Source organism: Anarrhichthys ocellatus, unplaced genomic scaffold (genome assembly GCF_004355925.1).
Source record: "Anarrhichthys ocellatus isolate YVR2014 unplaced genomic scaffold, GSC_Weel_1.0 scaffold3, whole genome shotgun sequence".
In the NCBI taxonomy this organism is placed as follows: Eukaryota; Metazoa; Chordata; class Actinopteri; order Perciformes; family Anarhichadidae; genus Anarrhichthys; species Anarrhichthys ocellatus.
The window spans coordinates 10,261,072-10,282,894 of record NW_022280033.1 but is presented as its reverse complement, the minus strand read 5'-3'; the positions used below and the strand labels follow the sequence as shown (position 1 = coordinate 10,282,894).

Genomic DNA, 21,823 nt, shown 5'->3' with positions numbered 1-21,823 from the left:
TGTGTGTGTGTGTGTGTGTGTGTGTGTGTGTGTGTGTGTGTGTGTGTTGTACCTGTTGTGCATTGTAACTCTAGCAGGGCCTGCAGTCACACCAATCTGACACCTCAGAGGGCGCGATGAGGAGGGAGGCATTATTGATTGAGAAGGAGGGAGTCACAGAGAGATGGGAGGTACAGGTGGAAAGCACAAAGAAAGAGAGGAGAGCAGTGAAAGAGAAATTGTTTTGGCAGGTGAGGAATATTAAGCATCTTTTGTAATAATTTCATGCCATAGATTTCCTATTTGACGTTTGATTTATTATGTATGCAGCTCGGAAAGTTCCCTTGTAAACTTTAAATTGTTTTTTCGGGTAGTTTAAAATCCCTTCCACCCAAATCCATTGTAGCGCTGCAATTCAATCAAGTAAAATAGACGGAGAATGAGAGGAGTGGAAAGCGGTTAAAATGAGTTAGAGGGCAATAGAAGGACCTGAAAGTGACAGTCGGTGCCTGGGAAGCAATAAATAGTGTGGGGATAGAGTAAGTGGGGTTGGCAGATAAAGCGAGAGAAAGAAAAAGAGGCAGGGAGAAGAAAGATTGGCCTCATCTGTAGACTTTGAAAGGATTCTCATCTCCTCTCATCTATGTGGCTGTGCTGGGATACAGAGAGGGAGAGAGAGAGCCAGGGGCACCTGCAGTGGAGCATTAGCCAAAAGCTCCATTATCACTTCAAAGCTGGACTCTGCTGGAGGAGGCCTAAATGTGACACTGGGGCCCTATGGATGATGAAACACGGCTCAGAGATAGGAGTAGAAAGCCTCCTCCCTCTTTCAGCTTTCCCCAATTTTCCTTCTATCATCCCCCCTGCCCCTTTTACTGTACCTCACTTCCTCTCTGTCATCTACGTTGTCCTACCTTTCTTATCGCTTCCCTTTCCTCCCCGTCTTTTACTTCCTCCCTGCGTCTTATCTGTGTCTTTAACACCTGGCTGCCTGGATGGCAAGCCCTATATGAGCTCTCTTTTTCTATTCCTCTTCCCTCCTGACTGAATTTCTCCAACCTCTCTGGCTTATAAAGGGCCTGGGGACTGGAGGCCCTGGTTAGCCCCAGGCTGTGGTAATGAGCTTGCAGGCCCTTTCATGTGGAGATCAAGCCGATGGCTGGAGGGGGTGTTGTTGGTGCTGGTGTTAGTGGAGTGGATATTACCAGCAATGGATTGTGGTTTGTAGAATAGAAGAGTAATAGGTCAACCCCAGACCAGACCAGACCTGGAGATGCAGACAGTTCCCATGAAGTCAAGAGTGTCCCAGCCAGACACAGAGACACACTATACTGTCAAAGAACGGGGCAAATCATCATAGTCTGTGAAAGTTATAGCATTCCTCTGTCCAATACATTATCCCAGAGACCTTTCCCGATATTTACAGGCCACAGAAGGTCAGATGCTTTAAGCAGGACAACGGCATAGGCCAGAAATCGATGGCAGACACACAACCTCATACAACATTTTCTATTACTCCTCTCTGCTTGCTCTTTCAGTGTGTCAACACTTCATAAAATTGCCATCTGAATAAGTCCGGGGACACAGAAAGGGCAACAGAAGGATATTTCAACAAAGTCTGATGCTCTTTGATTTGACTTTGCCTAAAGGAGCATCGCCACTCCTTAAATCCTCTTTGTCTACCCCGGTTAAATCCTCCAAAACCAATCTGTGTGTGTGTGTGTGTGTGTGTGTGTGTGTGTGTGTGTGTGTGTGTGTCTATTAATCCGTAACGCATAGCCACACACCATTATTGCTGCCTCCCCCTGACACCTTCATTTGGCCCGCAGACGGGGATTACCTCTGACTTTTAGGCCACTTTATGGCTGCTATGTTCATGTGTGGCCAGGGTTGCAACTAATGATCATTATTGATTCATTTAGTTTTTAGTCTGTAACAAACAGTGAGTATTGCCCGTCACATTTTCACAAAGCCAAAGTTGACGTCTTTAAATTGCTTGTTTTCTCTGACCAACAGTTCTACAGCCAAAGATATTCAATTATAATGTTATGAAAAAGTGGAAAGCATCCGATCCTTGCTCGGTGTTAGTGAGCAGAGGGGATATGCAGGTTCCACTTCATGAAGCTGTTGTAAAAAGAGAAGAGGCCATTCATGGCTAACAAAGAGTTTTCACATGAACAAGCTAACAGACTGGTACTGGACAGCCCTCCACACTTCCTCAACACTCGTTTTACCCATTTTATTTCCTCTCTCTCTTTCCTCCCCTCCCCCCCGCGCCACTCTTTCTCATGAATTAATTGTTAAAACATCTTTGATTGTGGTTCATAGAGCGTGCTGCAAGACGATACGTATCATAGGAGTTACTTTCACTGCCAGACACTTTGGCATGAGATACGGGCAGAAATCTGATCAAAGGTGGATATGTGATAAATGTATCAGTGAAATCATTACAGAGGGAGCCAGTTATTTGGGCAGGTTTGTCGTTCCACTCATTCTTTCATCTTAGTATAGCTCCTAATAGTTTCTATGGAGACTGTATTGGCAGAGTGTTGTTGTGCTGCGTTTGGCCCCTCGGCAATCTCACCCTCATTCACCTTCCTACCTGTGTTTCTGGATATAGACAGCTGAAAGATGGTGATACATTTGTGTTAACACCCTTGTACCTCCAAGGGCAGATAGATGGAGAACTGAGTAAAGTTTCTTTCCCTTTGCGAGTAAAGTCAAAGCTTCAGGATGTTGGTGTCAGCAATCTAATTAGTTTAAAAACAAAATGCCTAGCCGACTGTAGGGGATGTGGAAGTTGTCATGATGCTGTCAGTCCTGAGTTAGTCTGTGTAGCACAATAAAGATATTTAGTTTGACAGATGTCTCGTCTCGTCATAGAGAAAGGAACAGCAGATCACGTAATGTTTTAAATATCTCTGCTTTTTGCTTTTCTGGCTTCACTCCCGGCCTCCCCTCATACTTTGTGCGGATGTGGAGAGGAAGTCGGGGTAAAAAAAAAAAAAGAAGGTAGAAGTCAAATTGTTTTCGTTTTTTTACAAGTTGCGAGAGTGAGCTGATCGGAGCGGAGTTGAACGGAGACGTGCTGCGGGGTTAGATACGCGCAGCCTCGTTTCCCAGGGAGGCACCCCTCTTTGTGACACGGTTAAAGATGTGTCCCAACACCATTCCCATCACCCCTCGTTCTCTCCTCTCCCCACCTCGGCTGCCGTCCCTCCCTCCATCTCCAGAGAATAGCCTGCCCTTTGCTCAAGCCATTCCGTCTCCTTGGAGCTCATTGTTCCGTGGTTGCTAGGCGATAGCTGGGGCCTCATTTGGTCACCTTGGATACAGGGGGGAGCCTGGGTATTTGGTATGGGGTCAGGGCTGACAGAGGTGATGTGAAGGTGTGTGTGTGTGTGTGTGTGTGTGTGTGTGTGTGTGTGCGTGCGTGCGTGTGTGTGTGTGTGACTACGTCCAAGGTTGTGTGCACACATTGTTACCCATCAAAGTGTGTGTGTGTGACTGGTGTGTGTGTTTGGTTAAGGGTCAGGCGTGACAGCACTGGTACAATAGGATGGGGTGTGACCAACCCCTCCTTCACCATTTATTAGCCTATTCAGTCACCCACTCCCCTGCTCCAAGCCAGGCTGGGCCAGGAGGCAGGCGGGCTGTCAGTCAACAGGGAGGGGGAGGGGCAGAGAGGGGATCCCAGAAAACATAATTAATGTGTAACACAAGAGCTGCCGTATCGCTCTAAAGAGGAAATTAAAGAAACAAGCAGCCACTGTAACGGCAATTACGCAACCCTGAATAGACCACTGTCTTTGAGTTGTCAATGCTGTTTCATGCACTCACACCTGCTCTCTTTTTCGTCTCTCTCTCTCTCTCTCTTACTCTCTTACTCTCTCACTCTCTCTCTCACTAGTTCTTTCTTTCCGTCGATGTGTTTCTCTCATTCTGTAAAATACACACCAGGGGAGAGCCTCTTTGTCAACCGCCCTTCTGAATTCCAATCCTCAATCGTCAAGCTGGTCGTGGCTGGCCGGCCTTGGAGAGCCCTGGAGTGGCTTTCATAAACCTCAACCAAACACACACACACACACACACACACACACACACACACACACACACACAACACACACACAACACACACACACACACACAAACCTATACTATTGTTGCCAAAGCTGAAGCACTCATCAAAATGGAGAGGAACATTTTTAGAAAATTAACTCTTATTCAAATGAGGCCCATTCTAGCCTCTATTCCTCTCTCTCCCTCCCTCGTTCTCGCCCTCTCTCTATCGTCTATATAGTCTATGTGACTGCGTGATTAGCTACAGAGGCCTGTTCTTTGATATCATTAAGTTCTGCCGTGCATCCCTGAGCCCTTAGAGCAAAACCAGGAACGAGCGTTTTACCCCCAAATTAAGGTTCGTAAAGGATGACTCACTGTCAGTGTTATGTGTCTGTGAGTCATCTTTTAACGCATTAGACACGCAAACCTTTCCTCTTCCTTCTGCCCCCCATCTGACTGTCCTGCTCCCTTTATCTCTTCCTTGTTTTTTTTCTGACATCACAAGACAATGTATCACAGCTTTCTGTTTTGCAAGAAAGTGGCACCCTGAATGGAATTTGCAATGCGCTGCAGAAATGATCTGTGGCCGCTTTGTAGAAAAAAAGTATTCCCTGGAGAATCAGTCTCCCCCCCAGCAGGGTCTGCATGTGTGTGTTCCAAAACCAACGTTGGAGCTACAATTGTTGCAGATTACCAGCCAAATCTCTGCCTTGAGTTCTCAACACTCCTAATGAGTCAGAAGGAATGTGTTGTCCTCACCTGAGCTGTAACTGATAGCAGATAAAAGATGATCTAACATGCCCACGCAGAAGGAAAAGAAGAAAGCCTGGCACTGCGGAGGGCATACCTGCGTTGAGAGGCAGGGTGTGTCTTGTCTCTCAGGGTTCACCGCTCTGACAAAACCGCAGCAGTAATGCAGCAGAAAATGACTCCAGAAACTGGCACATAAACTTGGACTCGGTATGACAGCGGGAGAGTCAGTTCTGCTTTTTCCAAACCTCACGCAGTTTCCCGAAGAGTCATTAAGGAATCATTGAGCGGGGGAGGTAAAGAGATTCATATCCATTGAATTCATCAAAACAAGTTATTGAAAGTGGCCAACGCATTCATTTTGTGGGTCGGCTGAATTCAGCCATTGGGCTGCATTGATGTGGTGTTGACCCCGGACCGCACCGTGCATTGCTGTCAGTGGAGCTTTGTTGGCGGAGCTGTAACCTTTCTTTGTAACCCATGTTTGGGCCAGTAACCTTGCTTTGTGTTGCTGTGTGTATCAGGGTGTAGTGTGACTCCCCTTCTCCATAAATCACTGTCAGATTCCAATGGTAGGAAACAAAGCCTTCGCCTGAAGCTTGGATAATAGGGTTGTTGGTGTGTGTGTGTGTGTGCCCGTACGTGCACGTGTGTCAAGCCTGTAGCCCTTCATTTACCAATCAGCGGCAAACTGAGTTTATGAAAATTCATTGAGTGTGAGATGAGCTTTTTTTTTTTCTTCAGATGAATATTGCACGAAATGCAGCATTGGGTGACAAAACACTCCATCGATTTCAAGGAAGGGGGGAGGGGGGGAGAAAAGGGTGAGGGAATGAGGTTGATCGCTGGTGCGTGATGGAATAAACTGCAGAATTTCTGTCACTGCTTGCGCGTGTGACTGTATGCGTCTGTCCCACACAGGGGGCTAATAAATAAATGATGTTTGAAATGAGAGCAGCTCTCCGTAGACCATCTCAACTTCATGAGAAGTGCTTGTTTACAACTCCGCACACACACATGCACACAAACTCACGCGCACAAGCTGCATCTATACTAGAGCTGAGGTATATACTGTTGCTCTCCTCTCCAGGAACATGTCTGTCCTGTGAGCCTCTAAGTGTGTGTTCCCACTCCCAGGCCTTCATCACATTGCTCTCATTACTTTACAGGCCAAAGCAAACACGCATGCATATAAACTCCTACCTTGTGAGATAGGCTGGAGAGCATTAGTGAGCTCAGCAGAGCAAACACAGTGATAAAGGCAGGATTTGGGCAAATTCTAATGGGAGGAAGCGGTGGGGCAGGGAGAGGATTTACCTCCGGCATCCCCACAGGACCGGACACGACAGAAGCCCACGAGTTTTGTAGGCAAACAGTGTGTGGCGCTGACTCACGGTTCCTGTGTTTGCTCTGCGGGCTGTCCTAATATATCATTACTTCTCTCAGGAAAGACAACCTTCTCCTCAGGAGAGACGACTGCGTACCTCACAGACAAAACCTGACCTTTAACTTTCTCCCTGAAAATGAGAGATGGTGGTGGTGGCGGGGTGCTCATGAGCGAGAGAGGGGTTCATGGGTGTCAAGGAGATGTCCGTTGTTGCACAGAGGACTTCCACAGTTTCATTGTTTTTTGGAAGATTTTCAAACTTCCCATTTCTAAGCAACTGAAGCAAAGGTCAGAATGGAGGAAGGAAGAAGAGAACAACCGACTAGAAGGAGATGGAGGAGAGAGAGAGGAATGGGTTGATGGTAGGGGATACAGCTTTGGAACGCTGCAGTGGTTTTAATTACAGACAGAGGAATAGTCTTTTTAAATATTTAGAGTACAGATGATCTCTCTGGCTGTGTGTGTGTTTGCGTGCACCAGGCTTTGTGTGTGAGTGTGCGAACTGCGCATATGTGAATGTGCATTGCTATGTGAGAACTTGTTTGTGTGTGCACATATTGTGTGTATGGTTACTCAGAGTATGTTTATGTGTGTGCGTGTGCGAGGGGCATTACATGTGTTGGGTATGCGATGAGCATGAGCAATTCCATGTGGATGCAGCAGAGATTTCAGTGCCTATGCAGTGCCACTTTTGAGTTAAAACCATCTTATATTAATTTAGGGTTTTAGATCAGTTTAGTTATTATGTTGGGTATGAGTTGAGAACATTCTTCAACTTCTTAGTGTAAAAAAAAAAAAAACACTTTCAAAACTATAATAATAATATTTTTTTAAACATATCATCATGCAGGTAAAACACGGCCATCAAACATTTACATTTTATTTTTCAGATTTATTCTTTGATCTAAATCATAACTTTTATTAGACTTTAGGTTTTGATCTTGTAAGGATGCTGGAAAAATGTCACTTGGCACCCAGTGATAGGCAGATGGGGTGACAAAGAAACACAAGACTGTTTGTTCCCTCTTAACAGCATAAACCTTTTCTCCCAGACCGACTGCAATAGAGATTCTCATTTACCCCACTTGACTTAAAGTAGCAGGCCACCGAAAAGCAGGGAGAAGCAGTAACAATCGTAGTGGTAAATAAAAGACACGGGAGACAGGGGTAAGATTCTAGAAGTGGTTTAAAGGTGCTAAGTGCTCGATCTTGACAATGTGGGTCATGTTGTGAGAGACGAGCCTGAACTGCTCTCATGGCTTTAGCTCTCTGGTCGGCTGCATCTCTCTGACTGACGTTAGGGTGCAAAAAGATAGAAGGGCCGTAATCTCCTAATCATTAAACGGGGAAACTACAGGATGTAAAGAGATGTGACTGCTGCCTGTGAGCACTAAGCCGGAGGAAGTGGGGATGCCAGAGTTAAGTGGAGCAATATCCTCCTTGCATGTGTGAGGGGGCTACTCTTGTTAAATGGGTGCTATCATGGGCAAACAGTCTCTCCGTCTCTGGTTGTATTGTTTGTTCAGGAGAATACCAAGCCCAGTCCGGACTCAGACCCAGAATGGTAAATAGGCTGTCATTTTGAGGCAGCGCAACCGTTCTGCAGGCTCACATTGATCCGTCATTGACAAAGTTAATGAGCGTGGACATGAGGCACGGAGTCTCTCCACAAAGACATCAAAGTGCCGCTGCCACGACTGGCCCGCTGTGAGACTGGCCTGCAGGCTGACACCCAGGCTGCCGCAAACCCTGACTCCCCAGGAGGGGAGAGGAGTGAGGGGAGGGGATGGAGGTGGAGGGGGCCGCTTGGCACCAAGTGTAAGGAGTTTGTGTGTCTTCATCCTTTTCTCCCTGTCTCTCTCTCACACGCATTTCTGGTGCATGTTTGGTATTTGTTTGTGGTTCTTAGCAGGGTTAATGGGAAAGTAGCAGCAACTTTTGAGCAGCAAACAGGATTCCTTAACTCGATACTCTGCCTCTGCTCACCACCTGCTGCTTGGGAACCTGCTGGCAACACACACATGCACACACAAAAGTCTTGCTACTAGGTAACCCGTTGGCTATCTGCCTTTTCATTCCTCTCTGTCAACAGCAAATAAGAGAAGGGGAAAAAGCAAAATCCGAGAGCAAATATTAGCCTATGCAGACAAAGGCATTCCAGACAGGGTTGTCACTCTCACTCACTCATCCTTAAAGTCCCATCCGCCTCCATCTGCCTAGCTCTTGGGAAATAAGGCATTTTCTTACGATTGATTGCTCATATTGAGGCACCTTCCCGTCACCCCCACAGCCCATGTTCTCTCAGCTTTTTAGTAGTCCTCCTCCTATTCGTCGTCTTCCTCCCTCCCCTGCCTTTTGAGGTTCAGATGTCATCCTCATCCTTGTCAGAGGAGTCTAATGGATTGGTCACGCTCAGGGCCCTCCCAGCCTGACTCACAGGGTTGGGGTGAAAGGTCATGGCTAGGGTGAGATAGGAACCTCGGAGAGAGGACATCCGTTGGCTGTTCCCAGCCGCGTGTGCGTCTGTAGTTCAGTGTGTGTGTGTGTATTATTTTCTCAGTAAACACCTTCTCTTCACTAGTGTGTTGGGAGGGGGACAGATGATTTGCACAGAGCAGTAAAATACACCAAGAGAAAATAAATAGCAAAGTTCAGCTACAGGATGTAGCATTGTCAGGTAAGCGTACAAATGTGTACTTACACACACACACACACACACACACATACACACACACTCCCTGTGTCTGGCATATCCATCATAGCCTCTCGGGGCCTCCTGTTCTTTCTGGAGGTCAGAGTTGAAAATGGTAGACAGGACGCTTACATAGACAGACAGGGTAGAGAGAGAGTGTGTGTGTGTGTGTACGTACGTGTCAGAACTGTCCAGAGCCTCAGTGTTGATTAGGTCTAGACCAGTAGGGTGATCTATCGCCATCTCAAGAAACACAAACCAAATGTATGTCTGGCAACAAGGCAAGTCAACACATATGATGATATATGACTTGAAGTTCTGAGGGTCAGCAGCACTTTTTCTCTGATAGTCTTTCTTGTGGGTTTTTTGACAGTTACAGGATTTTTCTTTTTGTCAGATCTTTTTTTTTTCCTCGACACAGATATGATATCGAAGAATCTCGGCAAGCATCATTAATGCAAAGCACATTTCCACTCTGCCGCTGTAGATTTCTTTTGTCTCCTTCTTGACTTGGGTGATTTTATACCACCAGCCTATTATGTCCTATCCTCCCCTGCATCTTTATTATCCTTTGTTTCTCCTCCACCAGCCTTCTCTCCTCCGCCTCCTCCCCCCTCCGACTTGTCCTCTCCCTTTTTTCCTGGGTGGTGAGTTTTAATTTCATGCCCCTTGCTCTGGCAGTTGGTCCTCGAGTGAGTGCCAGGCTGGCTTTGTGAAAAACAGCTTCCTCAGGGGCTACCAGTGCCTCAAACACACACACACACACACACACACACAGCCACAAATATGCATGCTCTCAGCCCCGGGCTATGCGTCGTCATCCATGCAGAACTTATGACAATAAAGTGATCCAGAAGTTTCTCTCAAGAACACACAAAGACGCATGCTGTCAGAGACGTGATTACACAAGCAAGCACGGTGGCATGTTAGTTCAACTCCAACGAATGGACTTGATTCAGTGTTCACACACATGGAACAAAAAGCCATTGTATTCCCACTTATCCATCATAGCTGTCATTGTTTCAGTAATTTATCTAAAGGTATTGGCCTCATCTGGCTAGCGACAGCATGCTAACTGTACTGGCATGCATTCATTACTCCACACAGGCGACTCGCAGCCCTGGGGAGTAATCAGTTTTTATGCTAATGCTTGTGGATGATGATGGATGCGCTTCAGCCTCCATTGTGTTGGACTCTATCCGTTCGGAAAAGGAAATTCTGTTTCCTTCTTTCAGTGATATATTTATCTTTGGACGCTGTTGTCAAAATGACTTACAACGATTATGTCGAAATCCACCTTTGAAGCACTTAAGATATTTAATTGATTCAACTTGGTGTACAGTTAGGTAGACAAAGAGATGCTTTAGCATAAGTCTGTGTGTCTGCATGCCTGTGTGTGTGTGTGTGTGTGTGTGTGTGTGTGTGTGTGTGTGTGTGTGCTTAGCCCTTTGTGGTAATAATCCATGCCTACGGCTGCACCTCTGCAAGGGTTCATTAACCCTGAGAGTCAGTCTTCTCAAGCCTCATCTTTATCTCCTGATCACTGCAGAACACATCTGCTGCTCCAGGCTGGTTACTCATGAATGAAAACACCCCAGGGCCACATGTGATGCTTCTAAAATATTTTAAGGAATGCAAGAGGGTAATATCCCATGCCAAATTAATTCAAGAGACATGCAGACCCTCTGTAAAAGTTTTTGTCTTAAAGGGACAGGCAAATCAAATCACACACAAATAATTTCACTCTTCCCCTTTATGGCGTCAGACACTGTATGTAGTTTTCATTTGCTACGGTTTTGAGATATCTGCTCTTATATTTTGTTGTAAAGCAAATTCAAAAGAGGGGAATTGAATTGCAAGAAAAATTACTTAAGAGCAACGTGTCTTTCCAGAAACATTGTCGAGGTTCTGTTGGATAATCCATAGACCTCTCATTGAACAATTTTCATTGGAAATACACCAAAGAAATAGTTCCAACGAAAACTGTTCGCATTGAGGTCTGCCATAATACTGAGGAATAATTGTAAACGTCTTGTCGGTCATAGGAGATAATTTATATCCACGAGCTGAAGTTGTCTTTGTCTGCCATTATGTGGTGGTTGTAAGGTTTGCTTCACCCACTCCCCTGCCTACATTGTGTGTCGGCTGTCAGTGTGGGAGGTTGAGGGTATTCCAGAGCAGTGTGGAGGACAGATTAAACATCCAGAGCAGCCACTGATGTCCATTGTTAAGCGCTTTTTCTCAGGACGACTCCCACCCACTGCAGCACAGCTGGGACCAACTCCATTGTCCTCTCCTTCCTCTGCCAGCCTCAGTATTGGTCTCACAAACAGAACACACACGTACAAATATGCATGCTTGTAAACACACACACACACACACACACACACACACACACACACTCCCTCAAGGCTTAGTCACAATTCCAGCTGAGTATCTTTTGTCTCCTAGCAACCAGCACCTCTGCACTTTCTGGCCTTGCACCTTTGGACCCATTCCGACATTAGGATTTACACACACACACACGCACACACACACACACACACACACACACGCATGCCGACTAGAGTTGGGTTTTGACTTGCTGAAATCTGAAAGGTATTGGGCCGTTAGCTCCCGTGGAATTACTTTCTGTATGCTGTGAAGTTAATTAAGAGCACTGATAGAAGGAGAGAGAGAGTGTGACAGAAGATTAAAGCCCAGAGGCTTTGAATCACTTTCATTGCATTTTTTTAATTTGAAGTCCAAGTTTTCTCTCTGGAAGTTGTAGTTGCCATAGCCCACAAAACACAGAGTCTGCATCAGTTCAAATGGACATCAAAACAAATACCTGCATCAACCCCAAGAAAACAGCACCATACATGCAACTGTTTTCACACAAGAGGTCTGAGAAGTTGTTGCAACCAAAGATTAATTATGAAAAAGATAATCACACAGATAAGATTTTGAATAAACATTTAAAATAAAGACCAGCATGACCATGAGCTCATCTAGTCAAATAAAGGAATTATAAACATAGTTTTAAAGTGTGTGTGTGTGTGTGTGTGTGTGTGTGTGTGTGTGTGTGTGAGGTTTGTTAGTACAGACGCCAGAGCGAGTATAGCCTTCCTGACAGCCTCATGTAATATTCATGAGAAAATTTCCATAGTCTGTGAGACCCTGCAGTTGTTTATTCATCGCTTCATGAGTGCCTTTACTGACCCCTGACATGTACACACACCTGTCACAGGAAGGAAACGCTGCCTCCTCAAACCTGTTCACACACACAAACACAATCACACTGTGCTAGCTGACCAGTGGTTAACCTTTACCTCTTTACTTATGTAATAGTCTGTCTATAGTCAGCGCAGCGTATGTTCAATGTTCTGGGTATCAGTGGTGATTTCCCTCATTCTAAGACAGTCTTGTTCTCTGCTCACACTCCCAGCTGCTTCAAAGGTCTTAGCCATCTGAAAGACATGTAGCAATGGAGGCTACACAAGTAGCTATACTGTAAGCTTTGCCACTGAATGGCATTTTTATAATCAGTTAATTTCTTTAGCACATTAATCGGTAATGAAAATAGTTATTAGTCTGGACTCTGAAGTAAATGGAAACATGGTTGCGTCGCTATTGATGATTGCTAGGCAATAATCTCATTGCAAACTTTCCTATCACTCTTTATCAATAAATGAAAGAGGTTACTTTGGGTAGTGTTATTAAAGCACCATACAGCCTGATGATGTATGACCATACATGGTCCATACAGTGTTGCGGTGGTGCTATCGACAGGTGAAATCTGACGCTTGGCTATAAATCAGTTAAGGAATCTATGGCAAGACTGCCATATTCTGTGACACACAAGTCGCATTCCACCCTCTGTTAGTCACATAGTGGTGTGTGCAGCAGCTGCTCTTGTCTCCAGCTAACCACTACTCATCTATATCGTGTACTCTGTGTCGCACTGAATGCAGAGATATGGGGATGAGAGGCCTGACTCATTGCTGATTACATTGCTGTCTTGCTGCATTAAGATAAAGTGTGTGTGTGGGAGTGAAAGCACTATACGTGAGAGCATGCTTCGGAGGGTGCGTTTGTGTGCATGTGAGTGTGTCCTGTTAAAGATAAGGTGATGCATGCCCTGGGTGCATTGTTGACTTGACGTTAGCCACAATGCACCTGTCTCATACATCATGGTGAGCAAGAGGCAGTATGGGTAACCGAGGGAAGAGCCTGCAGCCTATTACTCCATCACTTCACCTCTCTCTTCTGCTCTATGGGATGGCTAAATCTCCAGTGTGGCCTTATTACCCTTACAGCAAAATGATGCATATAAACTACATATTCATGTCAGTGCATACCCAAAACATTTAATGGGGAAAAAATTACAGAAATAATTGAATATGCAACAATAACGAGATGAGTTGGAGGGAAATCATGTTTTTTTTTTTTTTCCTCCCTCTAATGAGATCCTCTATTTAGACTGAGTGTCCTTGACTGTGTACAGCTAGGCAGGTACCTTTGGGCTGTTTTTGAGTTCAGCTTTCAGAGGGATTTGGACAGAGCAGGCACCTTCTATAGGTAGCTGCTCTGCTCACCTTCCCTCTGGCCGAGTCCTCTCCTCTCCTGACGTCTGATCCTTTCCATGTGTGACGGCGACTGCGAGAGCTTAAAGTAATGACTGGGAGGTTTCACTCTCGATTACAGTGGGTCAAGACAATAGAACAGGCTGTGTGCAAGTTCCTCAGAGAGAGGAAGGCAGAGGACACGAGAAGATGATCTATGCAGGGGTTCATTTTGGTCAGCAAACCTCTTACTCCCTATATTGTTTTATGTTTTGTTTTCTTTTACTCTCTTTCTCCCTGGACCCTTTTCTCCCTCTTCATCTTGATGCAACTCTGCACCTCTACGAAGTGCATGGATTCGATTAAGTGTCTGGAAGTCTGTTCAGTTTACGTGTTGATTGAAATAGCTCCTGACTGTGTGTGTCTTAGTGACAGTCCTGTGATCTGGTATCAGTTGCCTGTGGTTAGGTGTGGTGGATCTGTCATCCCAGCAGCTCAATAACTCTGACCTCAGACCAGCTCTTCCAGGAAAAGCTGTCATTCGATCTTCGGGATCAGTTTTCCATTTTTTAGTTAGCCAGCCGTTCACAAAGAGGCATCTTTAACTACTTTAGCAAGACCACACAGTAGTGTGTATGTGTGTGAGTGTGAGCAGCCACCCAGATTGGCTTTGTTGTCCATCTAAATGGCTGTCTCCTTCCCTTTTACTCCCTGACCGATTCAGTGTAAAACATTAGTCTAATCCAGCAAAATGATTTCCAGGCTATTCTCAGAGATGGAGATCATTATTTCTGGCTTGGTGTGAGCCCGCTGGCCAATGTAGGGATAGGTAATGGCAGTGATAATGGAGCTGTTGAGAGGTATGTTTTACCTCACCCTCCCTCCTTTCCTATCTGTTCTTCTCACACTTGTCTTCTATTGTCCAGCAGGTAGACAGCATGATGGATGGACGGGGTTTGGCTGCGTCCCTGTGCAAAGCAGCGCTATCGTACACCCCCGCCGTCAGTTGATAGCGCCTGTAAGCGTTTGTCACGATCGATGCCGCTCAGCCCTGCTCCATCACTCAGCTTGACTGCCAATGAAAGGCTTGGACACACTCAGAAACACAAGTAGACATAATAGTCGGGGGAAATTAGGGTAAATCGAGAGCTGGGAGAAAGGATCGATTTTCTCCCTTTTTTCTTCACCATGTTAACTCTTTCATTTGCTTCACGGGTGGCAGCAAAGCACCCAGCCAAATGTATGTATGTGCTCATACAAACACACATAGACATCATGAATCACTTACAGTGAAAGAAGAGATGTGGGCAACAGTTAAACTAGCTCTGTCTTGATTCTGTGTGTGTGTGTGTGTGTGTGTGTGTGTGTGTGTGTGTGTCATCCCTCATGTGGGCTTGATAAGTTCCACTGACATTGTGTTTTCTCTTGGTGGTTGTTGAGTGTTCCAGTCTGGGAGTGCTGTATGTTTCTCATTGGTTGCTGAGCTGTAGATGATTAGAGTGGAGTCCATCCATGAAATCCCATTTAGGTCCCACAGTTTGTGGATGTGTGTGTGTGTGTGTGTGTGTGTGTGTGTGTGTGTGTGTGTGTGTTATGGGAGCGAGAGAGACAGAGGGTGTTATCCTGGCTGTATTTTTTAACATCAGAATAAAACACAAACTCTCTCCAGATGTGCCCACATGGCCTCCTTTTTCCTCTTTCAGCACATATATAAGCGTAGAGGGTTAAATATATAGATATGAGGGCTCTGCTCTGACTGTCTGTGGGGTCTGTTGGAAATGAGATAATGCTGCTTGATTACTTATTTCCTCAAATCCATAACAATCAATAGAGAAAGGGGCACTACAGAGAAAAGAGAGACTATAATGGAGTGACATGCAGCTCTACTTCGTCATTTTCCCTGGCTCTTTGTTGCCTATTAGCTTGACTTGTGTTGAAATTAGCTTTTCAAAGAAAAGAAAATCTACAAAGAGAAAGATGCTGTTAAATTATGCCGCATTTGGGATAAGTGCTGTTTGTTTTTAGGATGTTTTGTAGAGCCTATATTTAGGTCTGGAAGGGAGACAGAGAGACTTCTTTTTCTCATGGGTATTTGTGTGAGAGTATTCTGAAAGCAGCCTGTTTATTCCTCTCTTTATAAAAGCAGCAGTTTCTTCCTCCCCGCTTATCAAGTCCTCCTCCTACTGCGCTCCATCCAGCTCTCATCTCTGCCACAAAGGGACTAGAGAAACACCTTACACACTCTGTGTCTGTGCATAATAATGTGTGGAACGTGAATGAAGGGTTTTATTTTGAAGACTGTGTTCTGACCTCCAGATGATAACGGTAATCATGACGATGACAGTGGTGGTGGTGGTGGTGTCTGGCTCCCTTGTCCATATTGCTGTATGGAGAACAAATCATTGAGGGTTGACAGGATAGAGAGAAAGTGAAGGGAGACACAGCTAGGAGGCATGTTTATCATTTATTTTACAGAGAAAGAAAGCATCATGTGAAGGTGTGGAGAGAGATGGATAACGGGGGGCGGGGGGGATGAGGGTGAGAGGAAAGGCGCGGATACTCTTGACCGCACACAGAAACACTCAGTCACTCTCTCCGGGCCACACAAATACACACACATACATGCCTGCGTTTTGGCAAGCACCCAAAGGCCCCGCAGCCTCGATCCATACTCCTTCTCACCTCATTCTCTTTATGTTATCCCCCACTCTTAACACCTTCCCTCCTTTTTCATCTGCCTGACACTGCGGGTTCGTTGTCTTCTACAGTTCTCCAAAAATATGTGTACACATAAATACAGCGTGTTAACATAGACAGTTTCTTTTCCGCTTTTTGAGTGGGCTTTTATGCGCTTAAACCTTTTTGAAATGGCCTTAATCAAGGGACTTGATTACTTCTACCTCTACCTATGCTTTCTCATGGTTTGTTGCAGCCTCCCTTTGGTTGGCTGCATCCACTGTAGCTTCTCCAGGGGAAATGGCTAATGGCTCCATTTCTACACTAGACTGTATCATTAACTCCATACTTCCTACCCTACCTACTGACTGGTATCACATCACTGAGCTGTTTTGGGACCCATTTAAGTCTTGAGTCAAAGGAGATTAGTCCAAGTCTTTTAGTCATGTCACATGTGTTAATAGAAACATTCTAAGTGCAATAGTGTTTCCGGTTTCTAAATGACAATTAAAATGACATGACATTTGAACATTTTGCATTCAAACGTGGCTTAAAGTTCTTTGTTTGTTAGGTTTTATTAACATAAATGTAGGCAAGACTCGACTCCTCGAAGTCTCAAGTCTAAACTATACAGCTCTGCTTATAGATACGTATGTATTATCTCAGCACATTTTGATTTCAAGCGAGCTGGTGCTACTGTACCATAAATCAATACTTATATGAACAGTTTATGAATCATTGCTCCAACATAGATCAAAACAAAATGTGGATGAGGACTTACACAAACAATTTGTGCATGTTCGGTTTGTTCATTTGAATGTATTACTCCTTTATTTGCACTATATTGAGTCATTTGTTGACACATTTCCACGTTCAGCAACTGCTCTCTGAAAGCCCACAGTTTATTTGTGTGGTTGTTTATGTGTGTGTCTACTTGTGGGCTTTTACCGTGCAGGGAGGAAGAAAGTAGTTAGCAGTTAGTGGCAGCACACTGTAATTCTTTTAACAGCCCTCACACACCTCATTAACTCTCTTAATGAGTAAGTAATCACACATTCCCCCTCTGTCTTTCTGTCTTTTTCTCCCTCTCTTAATGGAAGAATGGAATTAAGAGCATTTGGCAAGGATAAACATTTTCTTATCATGCAATCGAGTCAAGAAATCAAGAAAAGAAACACTCTTTTTCAGATACACACACACTAAAATAAATGCACTTATGCTGGCACAGATACAAGCACCATACAGGCACCTCTTTTCAAGATCAGCAATTATTTATCAGGCACAAATGAAAAGCATTTAAAACAACGTTTTAAACAGGGATTCAATGTTTTGATAGCTTGACTGTATAATGATCTCTAAATGTGTAAAAGTGTTATGTAATCAGAGGTGTACTGAAGAGACAGATGGCTGAAACAAGGGTGAAAACCTGTGAAGACAGTAACGGGAAAACTTGGGCCATGTCCGCTCCACAATAGTGTCATTTGCATGTTGAAAGATCCTATTCAGCAATTTCAGATTATTTATTTTGCTCTTGAAATGCAAAAGCGCTAAACCAAAAAGTCTCCTCTCTTGAGCATTAGTATGCCACATTTACTAGCAGTTTATAGATCACATAATCATTTTGGAATCCATGCAGCAGTGTAAACATTTTAACATTTATTCACTTTAGTAAGTTTACCTTAGAAACAACAAGAAAACAAGTCTCTAAACCTGCAGGACCAATACCAGAGTTAGTTTACCAGAAAGGTACAAACAAAGACAGAGAGAAGAAGAAAGACGGTGTTAACAGAGAATGGTATGGGGGTCAGTCAAGGAGGGACTTAAATAGAAAATATATCCTTAAATAGCGTGTGTATTTCCCCTCAGTGAAACCTCTAAAAACATGACGTCAGAGCATCAGATCATCCTGTCTGATTCATGATACACCGTGTCAACCAACTGTGGAGGCAGAGGTTATGAAATCTTTAAGGCATGAAAGAGGCAATTGTTTGTGTTCGCATGTAGACATGTTTGCGTATGTGCATGTTTTCATTTATTCATTAGAAGTTGTATATTACTTACCCACAGATCACTGTGGAGCCTGAGGGCTTCAACCACAAAATGCTGTCTGTTCTTGAGGCATAGCTGAGCCATCACAGCATCCCTCCTTTTGCTTTCAAAAGTCAAAAGTTGCAGTTGGTATTTGTGTCATGCAGAAGAGAGTTGAAGTTGTGTACAGTATTAATGCAGTGTATTGAGATAGAGATCAGAGGTTAATGATGTGAATCAGACAGGAACCAGATATTACCTTCAATGTGCAGCTAATCTCCAGACCAGGCGCCTTGAGCTATGTCTGATAACATTGCTCATTATCCCAGATAAAGACTCTGCAGGGATTCTTGTAAATATGCATATCATATACTGAGTTTATTGTTAGAGTACTTTACACTGACTAAAAGATACCATTGTTTGCAAAAGTTAAACCTTAAAAATCCTGACCGCAGCACGTCTCGGGCCGTAGTTCATACAGCGAAGACACACCTGAAAACATGTGTGTTACCTCATCATTAGGGCTACAATGGGAATGAACTGTGAGCAACGTCACCTAAAGAGAGCCAGGCTACATTAATGAACTAACTGCCCGCTTCGGGGTATGTAGTGCATTAAGCTAAATCTATACCAGGTCTAGGCCCTTTGAACACCAACTTAGCCACACTCTCGCTCACTCAGGCATCGGTTCACACACCTGTGATGAAAAAGGACTGGTGGGCATGCTGTGTGCAGGAAATAAGGAAACTAAAAAGTTCCAGGTTTGACATCATTACAGCACTCTGTGAGAGTCCTTGGGGCCTGGACTGGGGCAGGAGGCCGCAGCCATGCCTTGGGATAGTCCTCATAGCATTGTAGTGCATGTAGAGTCTGGGCAGCGGAGAGTCCGGCATGGCTCTGTGGGTTTTCATGAATCCTTTTACCCTGAACAGAGCTGTGCAAGTGGAGTTAAGTCTGGAGGTTAGGTCCTGTGGCCCTACTTCTGATACTTAACTTTGCCTGCCCTCTGATCCTGCACAATCTGATGGACCTGAGGTTAGTTAAGCCTGAAGCAACACACAGACTCACATTTTAGAAAGTGTGTATTGGCCAGACACTGCAATGCTTCATAATTTGAGGGAGAAACAAAGGACAAACTGTAATCTCCTGCCATGCCAGTTTGATTGTGTTTGGGCTGCTTCTCAAGTGATGCACTGTGATGGTATTTGTGAGGGCTGTAACATTCGATTTACTGTCATGACTTCGTCATGGAGACCATGGTGGCCAATATCCCTCTTTGCGGGGACTGTTCTCACATAATCATGTCTGTTTTTGAAGGGTTCACTGCTTCCCTGAGAATCTGCTTCCAAACTAATCAGAAATGTCAAATATCTCGGAGCCAACACAGTCAGGGCTGAGCTAAGAAAACACCATTGAGGGGCAACCACAGACTATGTAAAATACAGCATGGTCTCCCGCAAAAATGTCCTGTTTGCCGTTTTAAGAATGTGTAAATGTAGAAATGTAGCGTTGCTAAATTTAATATTGCTCTGGCTCCCATAGGAGTCGAACGCGTCGATAAATCCTTAAAGGACATAGAAGACTGCAGACTCCAAACCATGACCACTGTGATTATTTTGTTATATGTGACAGAGGAGAGAAAGAACCAGGCAGAGGGACAAAGGCAATATAAGTAAATGAGAGAAAGGCAGACTTTCTGGCACGATGGATAACATCATTTAGGGTTGTCATGGTGCTTTTTTTTTGGGCACACATTGTCCCAAATCAGACATACAGTTATAAAGCGACCTCCCACGACCTCAGCATCTAATCCAATCAAGCAACACCATAAGTGGGAGCAATATAGATCACTCCAGCCAATCGTGTTACAGCGTGCTAATAGGATTATGGGGGTTTTAGTGTGCGGATTCCACCCTAGAGCTTTCATTTTACTACTTACACACATAGCATTATATTCATATTGTCAAAGCCTTCCTGCCTCGTCTTGTTTTCCAGCTTCTCATGCCTGTTGCCATCTTTCTGTTTCTCCCTCTCCTTACAGCCACTGTAGCCTCTGGCACTCCAACAATGCTGTCCTAACACAGCAATCGGTTATCATTTCTTTTTTGAACCCGGGAGCGAACACGCACAGTCGAGAGATACCGCACGGAGAAGTCTCTAACGGTGTGTCTGCAGTACGGCACTAAGGCATCCCCGTGTGTGTTAGTGTGTTTGTTGCAGGAAGGTGAGGAGAAGGTGAGAGGACTAATTAGTCATCAGATAGAGTGCGGGGCCAGGTAGACCAAAAGCATTCCTCATGCATGGAGCCGCCTTGATAAGAGGCACCAATATAGCCCGGGTGCCAGTCTGACTCAGCTTTCAACTCTGCACTAGGCTGTTTTGCCAAGAGAACAACAAAGGAGCTGGAGGGAGCACAACTGTTCTGGCTCCCATGCTTGCAAGTTAGGAGACATGAAGGTGGTTTGACGTTCAGGGTATGATCCTGCAAAATATGGCAGACTGACAGAATAAATAGATTATTGTTGTGTAATTGCCTAAATTGCCTGCTAACTGTGTTGCCGGAAAATATCTGTGACAGCAGATGTTTTGCAGATATGGAAAGGAAATAACACTGAACCTCAGATGATAAAATTAGAATGTGCCATTATATATAATATTTATGTTCTCTTTGAAAACAGGCCAGCGTTGTGTGTGTGTGTGTGTGTGTGTTTCATTTGCACATCTGTACATGCACATCGCATTTTTGTGAGTTGAAAAAAACAGCCAGATAAAGCTAGTGTCTTTGCTATTGAAATGTGATGCAGTTAAGGTAATTGAACAGGTTGTTTATTAGTTTATCCAAAGTATAAAGGTATTTTATGGCCATTCCCACATATTGGGCATGTCATGTTAAATACACAGTCATCTTCTGATGGGGTGAGACTGTGAAGATGGCGCAAGACCCAACAAGTTTCAGTCGACTACCAACTTACAGCTTGATCTCTATAGGACATTCACTGTGGACATTCATGTTCCATGAAATACTGAACTGTGCACATTCAAGCAAAATGCCTCATTTTGTTTTGGTCACAGTTCAACAGTTGCCTTGAATTTAATATATTCAAACAACAAAAAGGCAAAAACACAAATTCCATTTCTGATTGTGGTGTATTTGGCCTGCAGAGTGTTGTTTTAATTTCTGCTAAACAGTAAAAGGCACAACCACCCATTCATTAGATAGATTGCACAACACAATGGCTGTGGTGTGTTTTGCTCCCCTCATTTGTACCCCATTTAAAAACCGTATATACAATATTCATTCCGAGGAAAATTCTGGGAAGGATGACCCGGTGGGGCCGATGTGTCGCGGAAGTCTTGGGAACGCATTTTAACATTACCCCATGGGGTTTTATAAGTGTGGATACTTGTTGTGTGCTTCGTGGGAATGCCTAATGTGGTGTGCATTATCATTAAATAAGTAGAAGTCATCAGTCTCATGCAGAACAGTTGTGTTTTGTAGTTTTATAGATTGTGGTGTTGTGCTTCAGCCTCTCTATGGCCGACCATAAGTACTCTGTTTACGTCTATCTGAGCTGTGGGAGCCCTTCGTGTGTGTGTGTGTGTGTGTGTGTGTGTGTTTCAAGACAGTAGCCTCTCAAGCAGCCCTCTACAGTTTCCCTGTGTGTGTGTGTGTGTGTGTGTGTGTGTGTGTGTGTGTGTGTGTGT

At 44.5% G+C, this 21,823-nt stretch overlaps 1 protein-coding gene across 4 annotated transcripts in view; it reads left to right on the top strand.

Moving 5' to 3' along the window:
• Window positions 1–21,823, top strand: part of slit1a (slit homolog 1a (Drosophila)) — an 83,414-nt gene that overhangs the window by 23,529 nt on the left and 38,062 nt on the right. The gene's annotated exons all lie outside the window — the stretch shown is intronic.